Source organism: Peromyscus eremicus, chromosome 20 (assembly GCF_949786415.1).
Source record: "Peromyscus eremicus chromosome 20, PerEre_H2_v1, whole genome shotgun sequence".
In the NCBI taxonomy this organism is placed as follows: Eukaryota; Metazoa; Chordata; class Mammalia; order Rodentia; family Cricetidae; genus Peromyscus; species Peromyscus eremicus.
In genome coordinates, this window is record NC_081436.1 from 54098164 (window position 1) to 54115931 (window position 17768).

Consider the following 17768-nt stretch of genomic DNA (forward strand, 5'->3'; position numbering starts at 1 on the left):
AAGGCAGTATTGAGCATTAAGGACTGGCTTTCTTTCCTTTGGAGGGGGTTGGTACGGGTGGGAAAACTCCGAACTTGGCAGTAGAGGTCCTGGGGATTAATGCTTTAGCTTCTTCTGTCACAGTCTCCCCCCGTGATCCATCCAAAACCAATTTATCCTCACCCCCAGAGCTCTCAGTGTCATTTTCTGCTGAGATTTTCTGGGACTCAGCCCAAAGACTAGCCTTCTTCTTCTTGATGGTGTCATCTGTAAATGCTATGGTTACCGAGTTTTTCACTTCCAGCAAACAGTTACACGGTTTCCATCTGTTTTGCATCTTGTGGATAGTATTAGAGTCTTTCGTCTCCCACTTTCACTGTGTCCACTACAACTCACTTTTCTTTTCTCTTCTCTTCTTTTTTAACCACATTATAATTGAGTCCCAGAACAAAGCAAATACATGTGCTTGCAGATGATTTTCGAGTTATGGGAAGTATGTTATTTGGAATTCAAAACAGGCAAATATACAGAGAAACTGTTAGTAGCACCATAAATTTCTTCCTATGATTGAAAACATTGCACTACATTGTTTTCCCAGAAGAATTAGGTGGTTGGGAGGTTTGAGAAATCAGTAAACAAATGAGATCTGGCAGCAAATACTCACACATATTAACATAACCAGTTCTGGGAAGAAATTGAGATACACCATCATCATACTGTCCTTCTCAACATAAATTCATTCCCTACTACCTAAGATACAAGTGTCTCATAATGTTGCCAAAATTACATTCATGCTTCTGGAGGAAAGTTACATTTATTCATTTCAAACAACAATAAAATAAATAGAAAAGGAATATTTTCATTATACTTATTTTATCAATAGAAAGTAGCAATTGTTACATTTCTCTTCATTTTGTTCCTTCAGGATTAAGAATTTGCTCAGTAAGAAAAGCAAAAGTTGCAGAATAGAGTGAAAATGACTGCAGTACAATTCATGACTCTGGAATTTTGTCAGTTTTATACGGGGCTCTTATCCTGCTCAAGGCCCCGAGGCTTTTGCTATCTTTAAGACTCTGGATAGAAATGCTGAGTGTGTTCATGCGTGACTGCATGCTCAATTAGGCATGGAATTCTGTTTCAGGCAGCAAGTTACACCCATCTTTCCTAAAACGGACCCTCTATGCCCTATATTCTGAGAAAGTTTTTAATGGTATCCTAACGCCTCACACTGAATGGATCACTCCACAGCTGTATCATGAACTTGTACAGTTGTGAGATATAAAACATAAGAGATAAAAGAACAGAAGGACTAAATTATAAAGAGAGAGAGAGAGAGAGAGAGAGAGAGAGAGAGAGAGAAACAGGGATTTAAAATTCTTGCCCCTGGCAAACTATTCACAAATGGAAACTTAACTTCTACTATAAAGCTATTAATCAATTATTTGATTATTTATAATATTAAGATAGCCTGACGATTGAATTTCAATATCCATAAGTTAATGGCAGTAAAATAATTTTAAAATATCCCTATAGAAATACTCTACTCAGTATTTATATCAGCAAATCTAGTATTCAAGATAAAATGAGGTTTTCACATCTGCAGTGATACCTATGGGCAGGATTAGATGAACTTAAAATCATAAAAATAGTTTGGTTTTGTAGAAGAAAACATGAGCATGCTAAGCTTTTATATAAAACTAATATCTGCAAAGAAGAACAATTTTAAGTCAAAGAAGTCCAAAATGAAATTGAAAACTAAAATGGATTAGAATTGTTATTTATTATTTTGTTTTGTTTTTTTCTGTAATGTGTTGGTGAGAATTCTACGAGGTGATCAATCATGTAGTTCATTGACAAGTTAATTTTTTTCATCATGCTTTTCAGAGTGACCAACAAATACTTTCTTCACTTGATGGTTCTACATAATTTAATGATGGTTTGTTTAACATAGTTGAAGGGAGAATAGTAACTAAAATCATAGTTATAAAGAAGGAAAATATTATTTATTATGTTTGAATGTTGAGCACTTTCTAGGACTGAATTAAAAATTTTAATGATAGAGTCATTAAGCCTCAAATAATATTGTAAGGTAACAATATTGAAGGGACCTCAGAGTCAGCACAAGACACATACCAATTCTCAGCACAAAGGAGATTTATTTACCCAGGAGGGGACAAGCAGGGTGCTGCCCCTGGGTCTGGCAAAGATGGCAGCAGGTATCTGCAGGGGTGGTTTCTGAGGAGAAAAGGGGTAAGTAAGTCTGTGCTAGGGTGAGCTGGTAAATCCTGATTGAGCACGTTCGTCGGTGTGGCCAAATAATGGATGTTGTTAGTTGCGCCTTCATATTTTGATAGCTACCCCTCGGTGATCTGGCTCAGGAATGATTCAGGCATAAGGAAGTGGGGCAAATGAGAGAATGAAGCTTGGTGGCTAGTTTTAGGAACGTGGAAGTGATGGTGGTGCACGCCTGTAATCCCAGCACTCGGGAGGCAGAGCCAGGCGGATCTCTGTGAGTTCGAGGCCAGCCTGGTCTAAAGAGTGAGATCCAGGAAAGGTGCAAAGCTACACAGAGAAACTCTGTCTCAAAAAAAGAAAAAAGAAAAAAAAGAAATGTAGAAGTGCCTAAAGGAGAGAATCTAGTGGTTTGGCAGGAGTGGGGAAGTGGGGAGGGGATGGATGTGGGTTTGGGGGGGGGGGGAGCTGTTAGAGAGCCCTGCTGATTCAGAGCCAAATTAATCAACATTCAGAAGATAAAAGATCTTGCCTAAAAAAAAATCACAAAACAGGGATTTAAATCTATGATTCTTTTGTCCTTCTGATGGCTGCCAGAGAAATGTTAAGTGGTTTCACTCCATCTTTCGCCTCCATTGTCACAGGGACTCCTTCCATGACTCTTGCCCCAAGTGTCCCTATTTTCCACAAGCATGTGTTTTGGATGAAGTCTCAATCCGATCCAGTATGCCATCATTTTGTTCACAAATATTTTCAAAGACCAGATTTCAGAAGACAGTGCCCTTAGGAGGCAACAGAAGTAAGTTTGGAAGGGAACACAGCTGACAGACACAGCGAGCGGTCTATATGTATGCATGGCTGTCCTTTGGAAACAAACAAGACAAACTGTTAGGTTAAAACAGAAAAGGCCGTATTGCTCATCTTAGAAATCTGCAAGATTCCGTCTAAACCTTTGTAGTTTTCTTATCATACGAAAAGGACAGAAAAGTTACAATCTTTATATTGACTCTTCAAATTTGTGTGTGTGTGTGTGTGTGTGTTTATAGCTTATTCTTTAAAAATTTCAGACATGTATGTGATGTATCTTAATCTTATCCACACCATACTCCCAGCTTCAACTCCCCTCAGAAGTCACCATCACACCCCCTCCCAATGAATGCTGCCCATTGGGACATAATATGAAATGAAATGATGAGGTCAAGCTATTTTTTAAAGCAGTAACACGATTTCCAAAGGATTTTATAATCTCTGCAATAAAGCCCTACTGTTTTAAGAACTTTGATTAACAAAGTGATAAAGCTTGTAAACAGAACTGTAATATCCAGGTTTCACATGGACCAGTACGGCTTGTGGTTGTCAAGTCTGGCCCTTTAACTTCTGCTTTCCTTTTGGCAGACACAGAACGTTAACAGTGCGGTTATTTCACCTACCTTCCATCTGTGAAGACAACTGTCAGCAGCCCCAGACTCTGTGGAGGTACTGTGCCTCTAACTGGTCTCCCATACTCAGTTAGCTGCATGGGTCTCTACAAAAAAGTCTGAGACCTTGCAAATTTTGAACCTTATCATTTGACAGTTAGCCTCCTGGAGCCATGGAGTATGCTTCTCAGCTTTTGATCATTTTCTTCTTGAGTACATAAAATGCTAAGGCAGCCCAAATGCTGTATTCAGTACTGACTTCTTTTCCTCTTTGGTTAGGCCCAGTCATTTTTTTTAAATTATTACTATAGTGATTTATCTGTGAAACCTCCAATCATGCTTTCTTTCTTCCAGAGTTCAGTTGTTTTCATGAGGTTAAAAAGGACCAATTACATTCTTTGTCATTTCTGAAAGTGGATGTTCCAGTCCTTGAATTTTTCATTGTAGAAATTCAAAAATTATGGTATTTCAATGAAAATATTCTATTTCTGTAATTTCTTTATTCTTATATTACTCTTATTATTCTACTCTATAATATTACAGTTTGTTACTTCATTATTTTATGTTTCAAAATAACAGATTTTTAGAAACTATATTTTATCCTCTCTGATGGAACCATCTTTATGAATGGAATTTTAGTTCAGTCTTTTGTGATATCACATTTCCATGATCTCTATGACTTGTTACAATTAGGTGGATAACCCTGATTATAACACTAAGGCGAATCCTGTAAATTACCAGTCAAGGCTTCTGTAGTAGCCCTCTCCCACGGCTTTCATTTATGTCCTTTCTCTCATGGAGTTTACACTAGAGTTTCTTGATACATACTATATAACCAAGTCTGTTTCCAAATGATTTGCTTTTGTTTCAGGATTGTTTTCTCCATTAAGGACTGAGATGCTACTGCTAGTAAAGTTGTTTTGCTAATGATGCCGTTATCATTATTAATTCACTTAAGAAACATCCATGCAATATCTTCCTGGAATCGTTTCCGCTGCTTGTAACACACATTTGCATAAGACATTTTTGGCTTCCTCCAAATAACTTGAAATTTACTTGGAAAGTAAGCCATCTAAATTAATAGTTCCAGTAAACGTGGCATTATTTTGACCATCAAGAATGTCGTTTTGTAGAAATAAAGCAGAAAAATTGAACCCTGCAGGTACAACTAGGGAAGGAATGAAAAAGTGGTTTCTGTTTGCTCAGTGAGATGGAGGAAAACATTTAGGTATCTAATATCTTTAAAGAAGATGTTAGCCATTTTTCTTCTTTTTAAACTCCACTTAAAGACCTTCCTTCAGAGGTGTTTTGTCTTCTCCAATGTGTAACATTCACAATTCTCTGCTACAAATAATGTGCTTCATGATTTCTCTTTTGTTGGAATTATAGCTTCTCAGGATATGGAGACTTTACAATGGCCCCTGTGCTTCTCAGCTCTCCAAATTCAATTCTTCCGTTCTCTGTACATTTGTGCATGTACAGATACATGTGTTACTGTTACTTATTGTTATAGTCTTTGTTTATTTAAGTTTCTACCTAGCTTTTTCGTAAGATTTTTGAAAGGACAAAAAAAGTTAATTTGGGATCAATTAGATCTATTTTGCATAATTGTCGATTTCAATTTTTGAATATATTTCAAAACCTAGAAAGCACTGGTAGACTCAACATCATATTTACAATGCTTTTCTTTAATAACACACTGTACTTTTGTTATTTAATTTTGAGATAATGAACCAAAGACAAATATAAGGAAATGGGTAAAATATCAAAAAGAATGAAATATCCTTAGAAAAGGGAATTTAGTAATTAATGATTTAACTTCTATTCTTAGTGAACAATTAGTAAATGTGAGCTACATGGCTAGATGAAACACAATATAGCATAAAAACAAGAATAAAAGCCTGAGAGAAATGATAGCAAATAATATAAAAAATTAATCAGAAAAGTGAAAAATCAAGAAATCTATCCAAGAATAAACTTAAGACATTCTTGGAGTGTTTCAATGAGAATATCTCAGATCACTAATTTTTGATACCAATGAAAAAAAAACAGCCTAGCATTGAAAAGGCTTTCTTTACATTGCTGCTACATCCATACATCCAAAGAAACTAAGCCTTGCAAAAATTATATATAATTGTTAGTTTTCACCCCAAATACACAAATTAAAGGACAATCACTGTGGATTGTTGACATCAAATGTGAATAATGGTTAAAAAAAACTAAGTTATAAAAATGTTTCATTTGACAGAAAGCAATGACATTACAGTAGCTTAACTTTCTTTGCACTAGATAGGAAATAAGTGAGTGTGCAACTGTGCACTAACTCAACTGTAAGATTTCCTGGTGTGTCTGTAAGGTCTCTGGTGTGTCTGTGATGCTGAGGATTATGGTTGAGTGAAGCAGATTATTCTTCCTCAAGGAGGTAGTCTTTATCTGCATCAGCTGAAGTCCTGAGAGCAGCCACACTGAGCTGAGCAGAATGATGAGAAGCTTGCCTGCCTAACAGTACTCGGTCATGGACTTTGGCTCCCATGGTTCTCACAACTTTGAACTGCATATTCAGGACTTAACTAACATTACTGTACGAACTTTGGTTCGTTGTTGTTGTTGTTGTTTTGTTTTTCTAGTTTGACTGTTTAAGGCTGTATATTTGTTCTGTTCTCTAAACAGCTCTAAGCAATCAATTTTCCATCTACATCAATTCATATATAATGGTCTAAAAGATTACCGGAACTGTTGGGAGATTTGGTATAATTAACAGGAATCAGTGCACTGGGCACTATGTAGTTAGGAGCAAATGTCTTTATTTTGAAGGTGAGGGAGAAACCCTGAACTATCAAGTGCCCTGCCCACATCACCAAGTCATTGTTCAAATTATGTTTTATAATGGAACAGGGTGCCCCCAACTCCCATGTGGCTCCAATCCTCCTTTCCTCTGCTCCTTGGTAGTGCTGGTGACATAAAAGATAAAGCTTGGTTTGTTCAGCTAAGTAGTGTTGACTGATGCCTTAATTCTGCTTCTGCTGCTCTAACGCGACACGCAGATCTAAATTCCAAGCCAACCAGGCCTAAATAGAAAGACCCTGTCTCAGAAAACTTTGCATTCATGAAAGACAGCCTGGTATGTCTAATGGGTATGCTAAATTCCACAGTAGCCCACACTTGCTTTTCAGTAAGTGCTTCTTTTTCCTTCTCCATTTCAATTTTTGGATTTAGTGAGTTTCTTTATAAAATATATTCTGATTTCAGTTTTTTCCCTCTATTTCTCCCAGATGCTCCCCACCTTCCCACCCACCCTTCTGTACCCCTGCTTTATCTTTCTCTTAAAAAAAAAAAAAAAAAAAAGACAAAAGAAAAATAAAAGCATTTTTTTTTTTTTTTGGTTTTTCGAGACAGGGTTTCTCTGTGCAGTTTTGCGCCTTTCCTGGGACTCACTTGGTAGCCCAGGCTGGCCTCGAACTCACAGAGATCCGCCTGGCTCTGCCTCCCGAGTGCTGGGATTAAAGGCGTGCGCCACCACTACCCGGCCAAATAAAAGCATTTAAAAAGAAAGAAAAAAACACAAGAAACACACACAAACATCTATAAAGCCACAACATCAGAACCATAATTTACAAACAAATATACAAATAAACAAACAAAAGGACAAAAAAAATGCCCAAACAAAGCAATATGACATGAAATACATTGAGTTCATTCCAATTTCCACACATTTTAAAACAGACTAAATTATGATAATAGCAATTATAAGATGTTATTAAAGAGATATTTCCTCTCAAAGAATTCATCAATTCTGTTTTGGAACATAAAGCTTACAAATTAGTTAGAGATCTTTAAGGAAAAGAACACAAAAGTGTAAACACAAATCAAGCAAAATATATTTTGAAATTAAGTTATTGCTGTGGGATGTATGGCAAATGTGTTGCTAATTAATCAATAAAACACTGATTGGCCGTTGGCTAGGCAGGAAGTATAGGCGGGGCAAGGAGGAGAATAAAGCTGGGAAGTGGAAGGCTGAGTCAGAGAGATACTGCCAGCCGCCATGATGAGAAACAGCTTGTGAAGATGCCGGTAAGGCACGAGCCATGTGGCAAGGTATAGATTAAAGGAAATGGATTAATTTAAGCTATAAGAACAGTTAGCAAGAAGTCTGCCATGGCCATACAGTTTGAAAGCAACATAAGTCTCTGTGTTTACTTGGTCGGGTCTGAGGGGCTGTGGGACTGGCAGGTGAAAGAGATTTGCCCTGACTGTGGGCCAGGCAGGAAAACTCCAGCTTACAAATGTAACTCAAGCTACAAGTTATATGTGAAAACAGTATAGATACCACAAGCTCAATAAAATTCAAAAAGAAAAATTATATTACCTTGTCATATTATATTATTTAACTGTGTATATATGTATATTATATATGATATTTGTTACACATTTATATATATTTGATAACATAACTTCAGTCATCTTTTTGCATAATAAACTCATGATTATATTGCCATAAAGATTATAGAAATATAAGTCAGTGGGCTATGTGGTGGTATTTTACTTGTACTGAAATGTGATTTTAATTGTATGTTAATAAATAAAGTTGCCCAGGAGTCAGAGCTATTAGAGCCATAGCAAGTGCGTGGCGGTGGTGGCGCACGCCTTTAAGGACCTGGAAGGCGGTACATACAGGCAATGACAAGGCAGTCACATGTTTAGGTTTACAACCAATGAGAAGGCAGAACAGCTAGACTATATAAAGACATACACACAGGAAGTAGGCCCCTTTTTGGAGAGCTCTCTTGGCTGAAGCAGGATCGGTGAAGCAGGAAGGGTAAGGCTCTTAGTTCTAACCTCTTGGCTTTCTTCTCTGAATCGGCTCTGTGTTTCTTATTTAATAAGACGGTTGGTTACATCTACAGGGCTAGTTTTTACTTTAATAGAAGAGTACTCCCTAACATGAGGCATGTCCTTGTTTTGATCACTAGCGATACATTTTTTAAAATGATTTTTGTTTTGTTTTCTTTTGAGATTGGCTTTCCCTGTGTGGCTCTGGCTGGCCTGAAACTCTATTTAGATGAGGCTAGGATTGAATTTATAGGAATATACATTTCTCTGCCTCCTGAGTGTTGGAGCTAAAGGCATGCCTCACAACAACAGAACCCAAGGAATTCATTTTAAAAAAATGAAAAAGAAAAAAAGTCTTCCACCATCAGTCATGATTGATCAAAGAGATATTTTCATAGTTGTTTAGAAAGTTTTCTTTTGCTTTCTTATCTGTACTGGTAAGTTTAAAATTTTGAATTTCTAGAAAAGCTCCATGCAGTTTCCAGCATCTACGAGCACTTGCAAATATATTTTTTCTTCTTGGTGGTATCACAAGTTTTCCCCACATGTGAATCAAAATTGCATTGTATTCTAACCAAAGAGAAAATGTATATGCAGCTTGCTTGTAGGAGGACATGCTGCGTTATCAAATACAATCTTAGCAACAGTGATTCCACTTGCCTTACACAAAAAGGAGAGACAGTCAACCTTTCATTTTAAACAACTGATATTTGGAAATAATATAGCCTACTCTTGCCTCAGCTAACCTTGTAGAGAGAATTTCCACTCCACAGCAAATGAAAGAGGAATACAAAAAAATAAGGATGACATTTGCCCAGAGGTAAGGCAGTGGTGTTGATGGATCTGGACATGACAGCTACCCTGTGAGAATGTCCTCCACAGGAGGTGAAGAGGTTACTTGAGTCTTCTTTTTTGGCAACAATCTGTAATAAATTATGACAGTTTTCAGGTGATTCACCTATTAAACAAAATCAAGCTCCACAGTTATCTTACTACGTTTTTAATCATTATTTTTGATGTTAATTCAGCAAGCTCTTCCTAGCTTTCCTAATCCTAAGGAAATGTTACCATACTAGTTCCTAATTTAAAAACAAAAATAACAGTATTAACTAAACTTGAAAATCATCTAAAATTAATCATAGCAACCTTGCCTGTATTGATTGATTATTAAAAACATAGGAAAATGTTTGAAGTTAAACATACTTAGTACATTAGAGGTTATTTTGTACATGCCCTTGTAGCCTTTGTTAATTTTGTTTCATCTTGCACATGCTCATTTCTTTTAAACTTTTCAGGTCAATGTTACTTTGTCCAAATCCTTACCTATCTTGAAGAAACAATGTTATAATACGGTTGGACTTTCCTTTCATAAACCAGGAGTGTTTTGTTTTTGTTTTGGTGATGCATATGAATTTTGAAGAAATGTCCACATGAAGAGAAAAAAGCAAATTTGAGAAATGAAAATTTTTAGTAAAATAAAATGACTTAAACTTACAGAATGACAGTAAAATATTTTGTTCTTTCTAATAATAAAATAGTTATTGCATTGTATTTTTTAATATTAAGTAATATTTAAATATGCATTTGACACATTGCATATATTAGTGTCTCTCATAGTAGTATCTCCATATATGCATACAATTTTGACTGATCTAATCTACTGATTTCCACTGAGGTTTGTAAATATTTCAGGAGCAACAGCAAGACCCAAGGCTACACAGTCTTTATTGACTTACCAAGCAACTTTGCAGTTCAGATTCTATTAAATAGGACAGGAAGTTGGCATTGGCTTTTGTTCTCTCAAATCTTCATTATATTATCTTAGATTTGGCATTAATCCATCAAGTTGTCTTGTATTCCTATCCGTTAATTATTTAATCTCTCATTAAAAAAATATGGCATGTACTCTCTAGGTTGTCAAAAATTACTGAAGAATGAAGTAATAAGTTATTTTAGCTTATTGTATTGGAGTAAGGTTTAATAAAAATAAGGTTAATAGGGAAAAATTTGGAAACTTTTATTATTAAGAAATCTTAGAATTAACACAGTCAGATTTTTAGATATTCTGTATCACAGTTTGAAATCAATTTTAGTTATACTTTCTAAAATGTCTTCACTATATTCAAAAATTATTTAAAAAAAAGATGACATGTGAGTATTTAAATTTTCTTTTGTGGTAAAATGTGTTCGTAGTTCATATAAGAGGTATTATTCTGGAACCATGAAGATATTACAAGTTATTTTCAAAATAACTTTTCTGTTAAAGAAGAAAATTAATTAATTACAGCATATGAATTAAAGTAAAATTGAGTGAAGTAGTTATTTGGTATATAATAAAATAATCACAGTAATTTTAAAGAATTGTTTAAAAATGTATATGATGGTAACATTTATTGGCTGGTTATCAGTAGATTGATGTGAAAAGTTCTTCATAGTTCCTTATTGAGTATTAGCACATGAAAAGGAAGTTATTAATAGATCAGGTCGCCATGTTGTCATTTAGTTTAGTCCTACCTATAGTTCTTGTATATTACTATCCATTATGGAACCATTGGAAGAAAAAGAGAGAGGAGGAAAGAAGATGAGATATAATTAAGTACTTTTACTCTAGTAGAATAATTGAATTCTACAATGTTGGTGAATGTTTGATAAGGTAAGTAATGTTTGCCTATATACAAAAAAAGCTAACTAAACTAGACTTTGTAATATCCAAGCTTCATCAGAATGTAATAGGCATAACATAGTGCCATGCTTGTGTGGTTATTACAACTGGTTGAAATAAAGCTAACAAAACCAGAAATGATGCAAATCTTCTTAGTATTGACAGTTATTTATCACAAAAATTGATCTGCATCTGTGTTCCTAAAATTATAAAACTTTAGCAGGTTGTAGCTCTGATACAGCTGTTGTAGCCTGTGAAAGCTTTCAGTTCATGTACATCTATCCTGCAGTAAGCTTTCTTATCAGACTTTCCTTTGACCATTAGCCCACAAACGATGACAAGGAGACTAATTATTAATTATGAAAGTTTGGCCTTAGTTTAGGTTTGTCCCACTTGCTCTTGTAACTTATATTAGCCTACTTTCATTGCTCTTGATTCTGCCACGTGGCTCAGTGACCTGTACTCTGCACCATAAGGTCAGCTTCTTTAGTGTCTCCCTGGTGTCCTGCTGATGAACCCACATTTCTTCTTCCTTTTGTCTCTCTTTGCCTGTAAGTTCTCTGTTTGCCTAGCTATTGGCCATTCAGCTCATACTAAACTAATTAGAAGGTGCCTTAGGCAGAGAAACATCTTTACAGTACACACAAATATTGCACAAGATTTGCCCATTTGGGCTAAGTAAAAAGGAAAAGGTTTAACTCTAACACAATAAAAACACATATAATAAGAACTATTATCAGTTAAGATTTACATTCACAATATCCAGCCTATATATATTTGGTAAATTTGAAGAAAATACTGTATTATCTATTCTTATCTTGAAGAATCTAACATTTTTATAACTAAATCATTTTTTACCATAAATTGTATTCCCAATATAAAAATATCATTTTAGACCCTAAAATATTTTTTAGATAAACATCTTAAGCTTTTATGTTTTATAACCTTTAAAAATTTTATATCTCTTTTGTAAGTTTTTTTTAATTTATTAATAAGGAAAGTTATAACTATAACTATTTAGCCTTCAACCCCATCAGAGACCTGAGAAGGAAGTAGTATTACCTGAGTAAACTATAAATGCAGAGCAAATAACTTCCAAAACTATAGACACAACAGAGATACCTGACTATCTGGATATTCATCCAGTGTTCCTCTGCAACATTGAGGCATCTGTCTTAAGCTTAGAGGCCTAGAATATCTGATAAACTTTTTGTGAAGCAGAAATTTTGAAGGATTGTCTTACCTTGTTGTGGCAAAGTTCAGTCGCCCCCTTATTTGCGTCCTGCTTATCCAATTTGGACAGCATACAGTCAGGAATTGAAGCAAGAGGAGTTTCTTGCCCAAATGGCTAGCTTTGCCACATTAAAAGCAAACCAAATAGAGGTAATTTAATGTCCATTATTTTTTTTTAAGTAAATTGGTGCTGCCAAGAGCAGACATGTCTCACTTTCATGAAAAGCCTTAGGTTATTAAAACATTAAATTCTGTTGGTCTCTGGAGTATTTGAAGACAACCTATCTATCTAAAATATACCTCTGTTTCACCTTTAAAACATACTTAACATGACTACAAGTTTTATTATTATAGATACTAACTACTAACCTGTATTTTACAATTATCCTAGATAGTTTGTAACAATAATTTCTAAGGACTAAAAAATTACATTACATTGTTAAATGAATTGCATAGGTATAATACCTTAAACAAGAGTAGGAACATATCCACAAATATAACAAAAATAACCTTAAATTTTATTTATATACAAAAATCCATAACAATATAAAATATTTGAGAGTAATAGTTGGTTTTTAGTTTAAAGTAGATTTAATAATCTACCCTTTTACACTATTATATTCTATCATATCCCCCCTACTTTTTTTTCAGAAAGAGATACTCAGATTCAACTTCCCTTACTTAATTTTCTCACCATGACCAATAGCAATTTACAACCAACCACCCTAAATGATGACAAATATCCATAATCCACTGAACAACCAAAAACCACCCACCCCACCTTTTGGAAATTTGGGCATCCTGTTTTTAAAATTATGTCCTGTGATGTTATGTTTAGGGGCCATTGAGAAAATTGAGATAATGGTCAACTCCTGGGAAAACAAGCTGTAATATTAGTTGTCCAGTCTCTTTTTAATGGGAAATTGCAGGATTTACCTGAAGTCCTGGCTGGAGTAGTCTGTGAGGCTGGACCCTCTCAGCTTGGAGCTTTGAAGTTGTTCTGGATGAAACCTACAGAAACAACAGAGATATATGGCTACCTAGACAGTCACCCAAGTTTCCATTCAGATTCCTCAAGGAAACAACAGAAGGTTAAATATAGATCCCAAACCCACATGTAACACAACAAGAAATCTAAGCCACAAAGGGACAGAGGAAAAAAAAACATTACATTCTTTGTGGAAAATATTCATATTTGATATACCAGTAAGAAAACTTCATGGAATTATTTCCTCTGGTACTATTTTTTAACATTTCAGAAGTGTGGCTTGTTATTCTGTGATCACATATGGTTAAAGAGGTAGTTTTAGGGAAAATGTATATAAATAGTTGTTGCAATCAGCAGTAGTAGAAAATAAAATTATTAATATAGAGAGAAGAGAGTTCTCAAAATCCCTGGAGGGTCTGAGTGTTGAACGCAGGCTATATTTTTAATGTTCAGAAAAATAACAAACAGTAATTAAAAAAGGGTACACAGATTGGCATCAATTCTTTTTACATATAGAAAATATTTGAATCAATGTTTCTTTTGTGACTATCATAGAGCAGAAATAAATAACCTAATAATCTCCTCCTATGTTTTCATAGACACTTGTCTGAGCTCATAACAAGTATTTCTGAGACTTAAGGAGGGGGTGCTTTTGGCATTTAGATAGCAGATAAGCTCATCCCTTTTAAAAAGGTTTGAATATTTCATTCAATATTCATTTACTCATTTGGTTGTTGATTGAACCTGTAGTCTATGATGTTCTTTTAAATGCTAAAGATTAGAGTAGTGCACAAGTTCACACAACAAAGATGAAAATGAGAATCTGCAGTCTTTGCCTTTGAATACATGATCAGCACTGCAAACTTCAATGGCAGTTATCTGTAATAATGCATATTGCTGGGGAGCAATGTGTTATAACATCCCTAGGGTCTAAAGACCAAAACTAAGTGAACCTTAGGTTCCATGTGTACTCTCATGCTTTTCAAACATTTTCAACAATACCCTTGAAAAAGGAGAATGTCTAGTAATGGCATTGTTGTAAAAATACCAGGAAGAATTTAGTTCCTGAGTCAGAAATGAGGAAAAAAAAAAAAAGGATGTTAGTGTTGAATATAATTTGGAGAAAAGATGATCTAATTAATCTGTAGTAGGAATGATTCTTATCTATAAAACCTGAAAAAAATGAAATAACTTCTGAGTTGTTTTGAATGAAACCTGAAACATTTCCCATGCTTCAATCATTGTAAAATGAAATTAAGCTGTATTTTTTAATATATCAACCAAATCATAACTTTAATAAAATGTGATTAAGAAGATGGTAAACTAAAATTGTAATAACCAATGTAGAAATCCTGAAAACTTGGAGAAAACATCCTTGAAAGCCAGGTACATGATTTAGGAATAAGTAGTATTCAAAATGCTGAAATCTGATAGAGTAGATGGCATCCTCAGTTTAAGAATCAAAAAACCGATATTTTTCTTTTTCTTTTTTTCTTTCCAAGACAGGGTTTCTCTTTGTAGCTTTGCGCCTTTCCTGGAACTCACTTTGTAGACCAGGCTGGCCTCAAACTCACAGAGATCAGCCTGCCTCTGCCTCCCGAGTATTTTTCACTATTTGTTGGGCTGCTGCGAAGGCATTGGGAAGCAGCTGGCCAGGAAGATTTAAAATAAAATCTTGTTCGAAAGCATCATAAAGTCAACTGTTGCTAAACTGCAGCATGGATGGGGAAGGGGTTCAAAGTAACATCCTAAGCTGAAAACATTCTGAAAATCCATGGCTCCTAGAAGAGGAGAATAGTGTTCTTCAGGGATGCCGGCCCTGAGAGACAACCCAGGCCCCAGTAGATGGCCATGTACCCATGCAAATCATGGCAGCACAGTTTGAACTCAGGGGGTTTAAAAGAAAGGGGTACTGACAACAGGGAGCCTGCATGGGACTGACCTAGGCCCTCTACATATAAGGTACAATTGTGTAACTTGGTCTTCTTGTAAGAATCCTAACAGCAAAAGCAGGCACTGACTCTGTTGCCTGATTTTGGGGCCACTCTTCCTGCTGGATTGCCTCTTCCAGTCTTACAAGAAGAGGAGGTGCTTAGTCTCACTCTAACTTGAAATACCATGACTGGCTGATATCCATGGGCAGCCTGCGCTTATCTGAAGAGAAACAGAAGATGAGGAGTGGATGAGGGTTAGGGGAGAGGAGAGGTGATAGGGAGGAATCCAGAGGAGAGGAAGGAAGGGGAGACTTTGGTTGGGATGTAAAAATAAAATAACAAATATACGAAAACAATAATAAAAAAGAAATAAAAGGGAATATGAAATTGAGAGAAGTAACAGTGGGGAAAGATGGAAAGAAATGAAGTGGAGGAAAAGGGATGGGTTTGATCAGCAGAGATACGCATGCATGAAATTTCCAAACAATGAAGTATTTTAAATTAAAAAAAAATAAAGAATAATAAAAAGAGAAAAAACATTACAAAGATATAGATATATACAAAAAAGAAGCTTGATTCTCTCATCCTAGTTTAAAAGCATAAGTTAACACAAAAGAAAAAAATCAGTAAAATTAAGAAAGGAAGTGTCCATAAACTCTGTAGTTTGTAAGAAAACATATAATTACATTTCTCTTTAAAATACTCATCTACTAAGTGAATCAGTGGCATAATAAAAGCTCATGGAAGGCAGGAGAGCAGATTTTACATTGCTGTACTATTCACTTTCAACTTCGTGTGTGTGTGTGTGTGTGTGTGTGTGTGTGTGTGTGTGTGTGTTTGTGTGTGTGTGTGTTGTAAGACACCAATCCCTTGGATTTTAGCCACAGTGGTATCTATCAGTTTCTAATGTGATGCCTTGATCATTTTACAGAAACCTTGAGTATATTCCTAGAGAGTGATTTAAAACCTTTCTGGTCTGCATCATTGGGAGCCACAAAGTGTGCAAATTTTGACCTTTCAAGTTATTCTTCAATGACACATCTTTTGTTAAACTTAAGACAACGAAAAGAAAAGAAATCACTTGCTGGATTACTGAGTTGCTTTAAACACTAAATATTTTTTCTTGCTAAAGTTTAATTTATGATTGTTTACTTTCTCAGAGAGAACTAAGAAGAGACATCTAATTATCTTACTGTAAGAAGAAAAGAAGCAGACGTAGATAAATGATAAATGATAAAGAGATGATAGAGATTCTTTCCTTTTTAAAGGAAAGAAAAATGGCATTCTAACTCAGAAAGAGCTACCTAAAACCATGTTTCCAATTATTTTCTCATTTTCTCTGAAGCCCACTAAACTCTAGGCTCTCCAATTAATTCACATGATTTGTCGAAGTCTCAGATTGCCTTTCTATGTTTAACCTACAGTTAAACATAACTGATGTCTTTGTAATCCATTGTACTGTATTTGTCAATGGAAGTGGAGAGAAACATTAACAACTCACTGTTAACAGTATTTTCTTCTGATTTCAAGACACCATCTGTATGAGATATTTTTGCAACTTACTGGCTACTGCTTTCAAATGGCCTTCTCTAAAGTTGTCCTCCCCTCCCCTATTCTCAATGTCAGAGTGTTAAGGTCGCATTCCTTGTACATATCTTTTTCTTTTTAGTCTACTTTCATTTTCTTGGCAATATAATCAAACAAAGAGTTACAGATATGACCACTTTCAGATGTAAGTGTCTGCTCTAAAGCAGTTTCCAAAGGCTGTTGTATGTAAGTGGCCATTCAACTTTTAAATGAGGCATTTCCTAGAACTATCAAACCACTCAGAGACAGCCAACCAAGCTTATGATACCTGACTTCATCCCCTAAACAGCTTCATGCTGACTACTCAGGTTTGGTTGATTGCTCCAATTCCTTAAAGTCCATTGAATCTTTCCATTCTTCTCACACTCAATAAACATTACTAACATTATCCAGGAAGAGAGATATTGAAAAAGAGAGAAATCATACACAATTAAATGTGCTCTGAATTCATTTCATTTACTCTATTTTTCTTACCATTTCATGCTATCACTGTGTGCTGAAATGATTACATCAGTTGTCCAGTAGGAATCTTCTATACCTGCAGCATAATAATGTGTTGTTAGTACAAGAGTCATGTAAAATATTTAACATATACATTCATGTCTACAGAGTAAATCAAATACATTGTATGTGGACAATGATTGGAGCTATTCAATGAATACATCACAAATCATTGTAATGTTCTCTCTACTTGGTAATATGTTTTAAATTTTCTATTAACAATCATTTATTAAGTAAAGCATTTGTTAGCACAGATGCTCTGGAGACATGTGTTAACAAATAATGCATGACAGGAATTGCATAAATATGTGGGGCAAGCAATCACAATATATCACTTAAATGTTGATGGTTCTCCAAAACTGTGGGCTTCTCAGCAATTCAAAGCGAAATTTAATTTGACAATA

General features: G+C 35.1%; 1 long non-coding RNA gene across 1 annotated transcript; it reads right to left on the reverse strand.

Moving 5' to 3' along the window:
• Nucleotides 1–9215: 9215 nt before the first annotated feature.
• On the reverse strand, nucleotides 9216–17404 carry LOC131896649 (uncharacterized). Its single transcript, XR_009375485.1, has 3 exons — nucleotides 17338–17404; nucleotides 13291–13365; nucleotides 9216–9382 (listed from the first exon to the last, which is right to left on the reverse strand). It is a non-coding gene; the product is annotated as an uncharacterized LOC131896649 (long non-coding RNA).
• Nucleotides 17405–17768: the final 364 nt, after the last annotated feature.